The sequence below is a fragment of the Mytilus galloprovincialis genome, chromosome 11 (genome assembly GCF_965363235.1).
Source record: "Mytilus galloprovincialis chromosome 11, xbMytGall1.hap1.1, whole genome shotgun sequence".
In the NCBI taxonomy this organism is placed as follows: domain Eukaryota; kingdom Metazoa; phylum Mollusca; class Bivalvia; order Mytilida; family Mytilidae; genus Mytilus; species Mytilus galloprovincialis.
In genome coordinates, this window is record NC_134848.1 from 82,046,666 (window position 1) to 82,055,058 (window position 8,393).

The 8,393-nt window shown below is 33.5% G+C and overlaps 2 long non-coding RNA genes across 2 annotated transcripts; both read left to right on the plus strand.

The window, feature by feature from the left end:
* Positions 1 to 484: 484 nt before the first annotated feature.
* On the plus strand, positions 485 to 3,563 carry LOC143051436 (uncharacterized). The gene is made up of 3 exons (XR_012970772.1): positions 485 to 612; positions 1,303 to 1,409; positions 2,322 to 3,563. It is a non-coding gene; the product is annotated as an uncharacterized LOC143051436 (long non-coding RNA).
* Positions 3,564 to 5,106: 1,543 nt separating this feature from the next.
* Positions 5,107 to 7,697, plus strand: LOC143051437 (uncharacterized). Its single transcript, XR_012970773.1, has 3 exons — positions 5,107 to 5,364; positions 5,922 to 5,949; positions 7,279 to 7,697. It is a non-coding gene; the product is annotated as an uncharacterized LOC143051437 (long non-coding RNA).
* Positions 7,698 to 8,393: the final 696 nt, after the last annotated feature.

Here is an 8,393-nt window from a genome sequence, read left to right on the forward strand (position 1 = left end):
GACACATTTTTCAGATTCGTTTCTCTGAAATGCTTTGTTTTATATGTAAAACACATTAATTATTTTCTGATATAGGTTCAGGGGGTCATGCTGTTTTTTCAAGAATTTTACGTGGGCAACCAAATGTTCTACAGACCAAAAGTCAATCGTCAGTTAAAACGTCTAAATCTGTGGTACGAAATTTTGTTAAAAAAATCAAACAGGCGGTGAGAAGAATCAGATCGGAAGCGGTCAAGGAGGTAGAAATAGAAACCCTGCAAGTTCCTGACAAGTCAGTCACTCATTCGGTCACTTCAGGTCCAGCAAAAGTGACAAAACAAATTGTTCATACTGTCGAAGAATGTAGAGTGGTTGAACATGATGATCAACCAGATGTTTCCAAATTAGACCATTATACGGTTCGAGACGACATCTTAGAAGAAGTAAGAAAAGGTCAATACATTATCGAGATTGCCCCTTCTGATCTAGTAGACTTCGGTGGACAACGGTCATATGATATGACCCATCAATTATTTATTCAACATCGAGGTTCGTTCATCATTATGTTTAATGGAAGATATGATCTGAAGACACCACTAATGGAATACCCCCAAGGTGATGTCACCTCGGAATGTGAGTACTGTCTTAGTAAACAATGAACACTTGTAAAGGGAACAAAACAAATCATTTCATATACATATCACTTACATGTCTGACAACTGTAAAATATAAATTGATGCACAAGTATTAAGCTGACGATGCGGTTTGAACTTTGCTCATTGTTAAAGGCCGTACGGTGACCTATAATTGTTAAATTCTGTGCGATGTGATCACTTGTGGAGATTTTTCTAATTGGCAATTGTATCACATGTTCTTTCTTATATATATAAAGCTTTCTATACGGTTCGATTTTTTTCTAATTGTTGAAAGCCGTACGTGATAGTTCACATCCTTATTCAAGCTGTCGCATTGTTATTCATGCAACATTTCCTGGTTAACATCTAAACCGAAATTTGGTGATATATGTAGGGAATACAATTTACTATGTGAGGTCCTAATGTAAAACGATAGCTTATGATATATCTAATATAGATGAACATGCTCTACTATGATTATCTACTAGTACTAGCTAGTATTACGAGAAATAAAACCGTTGCATTTCTGTTTCCTTCCATAAACCACCAATAAACTATACTGTTCAAGAATGAGTAAAAAACGATGTCAAAATGATTGTATAAATAACACAGAGATCACGCATTAGCATGCATTCGTCTGCTTTTTGTTTTCTATATAAAATATATTGTTTACAAATGTCTTTTACAGCATTGATAATACATTGGATCAACTCAATTCTAACATACTGTCCAGAAGGTGGTGATATAATGCCAATGGTTCTCTTTGCAGCAACACACAGTGATTTCTTCACTTCAGTATGTCAGTTTATTATTCTGGTTATCTCTTCTTTTATTTTCATATTCAACTTTCTATTAGAAATATGCATTATCTCAGCGCTAACCTGATGATAAAATATACAAAAGGGACAAACACCCCCAATGACAAAAATAACAGACAACGTTATGGCTAAAAACGTAAACAACCAATGGGAAAAGACAAGTACACAAAACACAACAAAGACACTAAAGACTAAATAAGTCGACAAGCTGTATTATATATATACCAAATACTTTAAATCAATTGGAAATTAAAAATAAAAGTAAGCGATAAACTGTATTTGCCAATCTAATTGCAAAACAGTACAATCAATCATTAAAGCAGTTCAAGTGTGCATGTTATATTCTGCTATTCTAATGATTACATTCCCAATTATTATTTTTCTCATCAAAATTGTATGTTGAACCATTTGACAGTTGAATGTTTGCTCGACTTTTTGGATATATTTGTGCGATAATTATCACGTAGATGTACCTCTAGTCGTAACCGCAAACGCGACCTTTTTTCGTCAGTTATAACTGAATTAGAAATTTCACAATCGTCAACAATACAAGCCATAAGACAGGTACCAATCATATGATGTATGCATAGTTAATTGGTTCATCATATGTTTTAATTAAGGTTATTGGGGCTTATTTGATTGTTGTTTAAGTTTAATAGCTGTAACGGAAAATACAAAATACGTATCTTACAAAAAAATATATATATATAGCTATGGTACTTTTGATTGATGTTTGACAGTTGACCCTATTATATATTCAACTTTTGTAAATTCAGTTGGTATTTTTGGTCATAGAGATATTTTATTGAAGCGTATAATAATTGAAAGAAATAATAGTATTATGATATTCATCATGAGTGAGGGTTCCTTTTTCTTTTATTGTGTTAAGGAAGAAGCTCGAATACGGAAAATATATTTTACAAGAGAAATTGCTAACCTGTTCCGAGAGCACGAACAAAGAAAACACATGTTCTTCGATACAGTATACTTCATCAATGGTACCAATATCAATGATCCAGAGATCAAGGCTTTGACTCAGCAACTGGTCCAATTTGCAATGCAACAATCGACATGGGGACAAAACAAACCAATGGCATGGGTGCCATTAGAATTACAAATAGATAATATGAGATCCCAGAATATCAATATCATTACTAGAAATCAACTCGAGTACATTAATCGGCTAAATGAAGATCTGGCTCTAACAGAAGGGCAACTAGAAGATTTCCTTCGGAACCAGCATACAATTGGTAAAGTGATGTACTACAAACAACCTTGCCTGGAAGGGTTTGTTATCATACATACACCAGCACTGGTCAACATTATGAGGTCATTCATCACGGATGAGATGTTCTGGCCAGACAATGCAGAACTCAAAGATATTCTTCAGAACCTAATTATTACCGGGATTATATACAAGAGTAATCTATGGAAACTTTGGAGACAAGACAGCTTCAATCAGTATTTGCCGACCGATGAACTGAAAGCTTTTGTTACAAAGCTACTTATCCACCTAGATATCCTAATCCAGCCGAAAGGCTACAACTTGGCCTCTGGAGATGAGAGATTCCTCGTTCCATGCATGGTGAACAAAAGTCCTCCCTCTGACTTCTTCTCACGTGGAACCAGCGATTCTAACACAATCGTATTAACATACGATCTAGCAATAACATCTATTCCATCTGCACTTGCTTTTAAGGTTATCGGTGCTGCATCAAATAACTGGCTTTTGAAAGAGGAAGATGATAAACAATGTCTCTTTCACAAAGCTGCGATATTTATGGTGGATGACGACAATGAAATAAGAATGTGTCTAGAAGACAATCGCGTAATGGTAAAACTGGTAAATCGAAAATCGTTACAGTTCCTTTCACCTGACATAGCTGCAAGCGTACAAGAATGTCTAACTAAGACACTTGAGTCGTCAATAGCCTTCTACTATAGAAGTAGTGGAAAACAGATCAATCAAAAGGAAGTTTCAAATAAGATCACGATTGCAGTAGGAGTTGTATGTAACAACTCAGTATGTCTTCTTAATCTTAACGACGCTTCACATGGTGTCGAATGGACATGCACAGCTGGCAATGGGATTCATAAGAAGAAATATCCAATGTACTGGTTCTTTGATCGGGTAAGTTATCAACACAAATCGACATCATTAGAGAATATGCCTACCAACAATTGCAACTATTCAGAGTACAGGTATCTATACTGTGTGTCCCTATCTATTAAAAGAAAATCGAGTAATTTGTCTTTTGTGCTTGACCATTGAGATGTCTCGTTTGTTTTTTTTCTAATTAACGTATCATAGATATTAATAAAAAAATACATATCTTTTCCTGTCAAGTGTAGGTTGTTCTGTTTTAGGGTTTTATGTAGAAAACATTTTGTTGCAAGGGGATGAACATCATTCTCTCTGTTAAGGTTAATGTAGTTGAGTATTTTGTTGTCGGCTTTTGTTGTGAACATTATTATGTTCAGGATTATGAAGTTAACATGTTTGTTTTGGGTTTTTATTGTGCACGTTATTATGGTAATATTCATCAAAGGTACAAGCCTTATAATTAAATACGCTAGACGAGCGTGACGCTCAGATCAATATAATTATAAAGCCAAACACCAAACAAGTTATACCAAAACGGCTACGGTAATCTATGCATTGAATACGAAAGTCCTTAGTATTTCGACATATTCATACTTTTGCAAACGGTAATTAAATAGAAATGACCATATAAATGAAGTTTAGGTCAACACCGAAGTGCTGACTACTGTGTTAGTGTAAGGTGTGTCTAGTTAAAATGTTTGAGGTGATATTGTGGATTACTGTAGTACGTTATTATGTTGAGGATTATTTAGTTAACATGTTTGTTTGGGGCTTTTGTTGACGTACGAATTAAATATAACAACATCTTAAAGGAAGAAGACATATGACTACAAATAAGATCTGAATGTGTTGCCCGTGAAATGATCATATTCCGATTTGTCTACTTTATGCCTGCTATATATCTTTTTTTCACATATATCTTTTACAGAAACAAAAAGAATGTCACCAAAGGTGTACAGGTGAGTAGTGGCATTATGTTCTTTTTTGAATATATCGAATACAAGTAGATAAAGTTTTTTTTCGCAATTTCGTTCAATTGGTGGTTTAAGTTTGGGAAAATATCAACACCTGTTATCAAAATATGTACAGTGTGTCAAACAGTCGAACAGTTGATAACAAAGTAAATCCACAAAAAAACTTAATTATAAAAGGAAAGACCCTAATCAAATTGCAAACTCAAAAGCTCAAACACAAGTACTTTGTTGGCTCTATAACTGCTTTGATCTGAGTTTCACTGATGAGTCTTATGTAGATGAAACGAACGTCTGGCGTCTCAAATTATAATCCTGGTACCTTGATCTGTCATATTCTGGTTTCAAAGCTAATTAATCCGATCAAATTTCATATTGACAACGATGCATGAACAAAACAAACAGATACAATGGGTAAAAATGTAAATACATAGAGGTACAGCAGTTAAGATTGTGTTTTCATCTTAATCACCTTAAAAACAAACTAATGTAACAACGAAGCACATAAAGGCATACATCAAATTTAACATCCTCGTATTGCTTTTTGATAACATAACATGTCAATGTTTATTATAGGTCTAGGCACAACAGATTTGAAAACAATTCCAAGCAACATGCATCTCATTAGATTAGCTTCAAAGTTTGAAATTTCTTTATTTGGTGAATTCATTATTCACCTTGGATTGGAAACACAGGAATATCGCAATATACAACACCAGTATGAGGCTAATGGAGTGCATAGCGTTATGTTCATGGCAATGGTAAAATGTATGAAAGCTAAACTGAAACGCCCATCGTTGAAACCCATTAGAGATGCTCTGATAGCAGTTGACTTGAATCATCATTTCCTATGCCAGGTAATGTATTATATATAAACGCTCCAACCAAGTGATTATATATGTATCATGTCTTCGTTGACATAAACAAATATGTTTTTTCCATTTGTAGTGACCTGTTTGACAACACTTAAACAATTGAGTAAAAGAAAACACTTATTTGCGTCCCCTTTGTTCTATCACATATACACAAGAGATGTATGGTCTGATTGTTGATAACAATTACAGAATTCAACAATGCAATATGTAAATTCAAAGTATACATGTGATTCATACAAAGTTTAACATTCACGGTTTTAGATATCTTTTGTTTGACATTGCGCAATATCATGTTTTTATGAGTGTTATTGAGAGTTTGACAAGAAACCCATAGATAATGAATATCTTCTGATCTATATCTAAGGTACAAAAACATGATTGCGTACATGTTCCTATATGATCGTGAACTTTCTTTCGGTAACATCTAGTACTCTTATCAATTTACTGTTTGTATAATATTGTGTTAATACGTAATGCATTTGTATTTCTTTTTCATAACTCAGATGATATGTTTTACATAGTATTAACATTTATTGTAGATATTTAGGGAAGACACTAGCCTGAATGGTATGTTTGTTGTAGAATGATAGTCATGTTTGATTATTAAGTCAGTGTCCACATATAAAAAAAGAAGATGTGGTATGATTGCCAATGAGACAACTATCCACAAAAGACCAAAATGACACATACATTAACAATTATAGGTCACCGTACGGCCTTCAACAATGAGCAGAGCCCATACCGCATATAGTCAGCTATAAAAGGCCCCGGTAAGATAATGTAAAACAATTATGCCTGTTTTCTATAGTAACATTTATTCTACCCTGTTTGACGTTTTTGTAAGCCTATCAGATACTTTCTAGCATTTTTTTAGTATGTGTACAGCACAATGTTAAAATACAGACTACTTTACTTATACCAATGAAAATCACAGAATTGATGCTTTTATAAAGATACTAGTTCTAGATTAAAAGTCATTTTATTCCAGGTGCTCAAAACAACGTTTAGTTATTTGAATTCTTAGAAATCTATTAGATAAAATATGATAACGAAAAAGTATTGATGATGCATGTTCAAGGTGAATTAACATAAATATGACTGCATGTGTAGAACAACTTTGAACGTATGATCAATACATTCACAGATTAATCCTCCGTCCAGTCTACTGAATCTTATTTACGATTACGGAATGTATAAATTGAATGAAGGATACATGTAGCTATTAAGAAAAAATCAGGAAATATTCATTTTGTGTCGTAAACGTTTTCATTATTTTCTGTTTTTATTAGATTTGTCGGTAAGCTTAACACACTGAAGATTTTAAGTTAGTTGCATGTTTGATACATTGCTGTATTATTCTTCAGAAATAACAAAATGTGGCTTTTTGTTAGAATTTGATTGTCTTCTTTGAAAAAATCCATATAAACATTTCTGTTTGTGTGACGCACGTGTATAATACGTTTGTGGTGTCCTGTTGTTCTGTCGTTAATACATGGGAGGTGTCTGTTCTCATTCTAAGTATTACATGTTATGAAGTTTTCATTTTAGCGTAATTGTTAACATTGCATATAAGCAGAAGGTTTTGGCACGCCATAAAACCAGGTTCAATCCACAAATATGTTTTTCTTAAAAATTTTGAACCAAATCAGGAATATGGCAGTTAATGTCAAAAAGTCCGTTTCTTTGTATGTTTGAGTTTGTTTTTGTAACAGTTCAGTGTTTCCGTTGTTCTGTTGATTCCTCTTATAGTTGGTGTGTGTCCCTCGGTTATGATGAATGACTACTGAACAGAGTATACTATATACTTTTATTTGTATGTTAGAATTTAAAAAAAATCACAAAAATTAAATGAACAACAACATATCAAAGGAAAAGCATGTTTTGGTTTACTTTTAGATGTGTCTGAAAGCCGTCTGCAAAACCCTGTAGACGATGATGTTTTGACAGAGCTCCCAAAACATATTGGCAATTGTGTAATACACCTTGGAATAGAGTTAGGACTTACTGTAGAAGATATAGAAGCATCCATGTATAATTACCCAAAAGATATGTACAGCCAAATTGCATCCGTATTAAGCATATGGAAAACTTCAAGTAAAACTCCGACAGTTTTTGCTCTTATGAAGGCACTGCAGCATGTGAAATCTGGTGGGCTATCTTTTATATGTCAAAGGTACAACGTATGTGCTCAGGACTAAGTCATTACCAGACTAACTGGAGTTACAAAGACCTATATTCTGTCATGTTTGTAATACTAATATGAATAGTACAAAATATATTATATTTTCAAGTTAAGCTTATATTTCATCATTGAACAATCTGGGCTTGTGAATTCGCTTCAATTAGGTTTCGACCATGTAGCCCATCGCATGTTTAAGTATGTTTGCATCAGTATTTTTTAAATGTTTTGGAATATTGACTGCTAAGGATAGGAGTTTATAAAAAAAACTTTATTTTCAGTTTGTAGAATCATTGCTAGACACCTTACTTGTATACTATTTATTATCTTTCATTATAAATGCTTTAATAGATAGTTGTAACTTTCTTTTCAATATAAGAATCATCATTTTCTAAATAGTAAATCAAATTCACCCACATCATGCAGTTTAAGTGATACATACTGTGTCTACGTTTGTTTTGAAAACAAAAACAACATTAAGATTAATATCTAAAAATACCCCCCCCCCCCCCCCCCTTTAAAACATTTGTACCGTTTGGCAATGAGCCTTTACACACTCTCGCCGTTTGTATACAACCGAAACTTATCAATGTAGGTGTTAGATCTAAAATTCAGTGGTGGATCCAGAATTGTTCATAAGGAGGAGGGGGCACTGACTGCATGAGAGGGGACCTGATCCATTCGTTCTTAATTGATTCCATATAAAATCAAATATTATTTTTTTCCATTGATCGGAGGCGAGCACCTACAAAACCCTCTAAATCCGCCTCTGAAATCAACACGTGTATTACTATTATTGTTATTGATCAAATGCAGATTTGTACAGATAGAT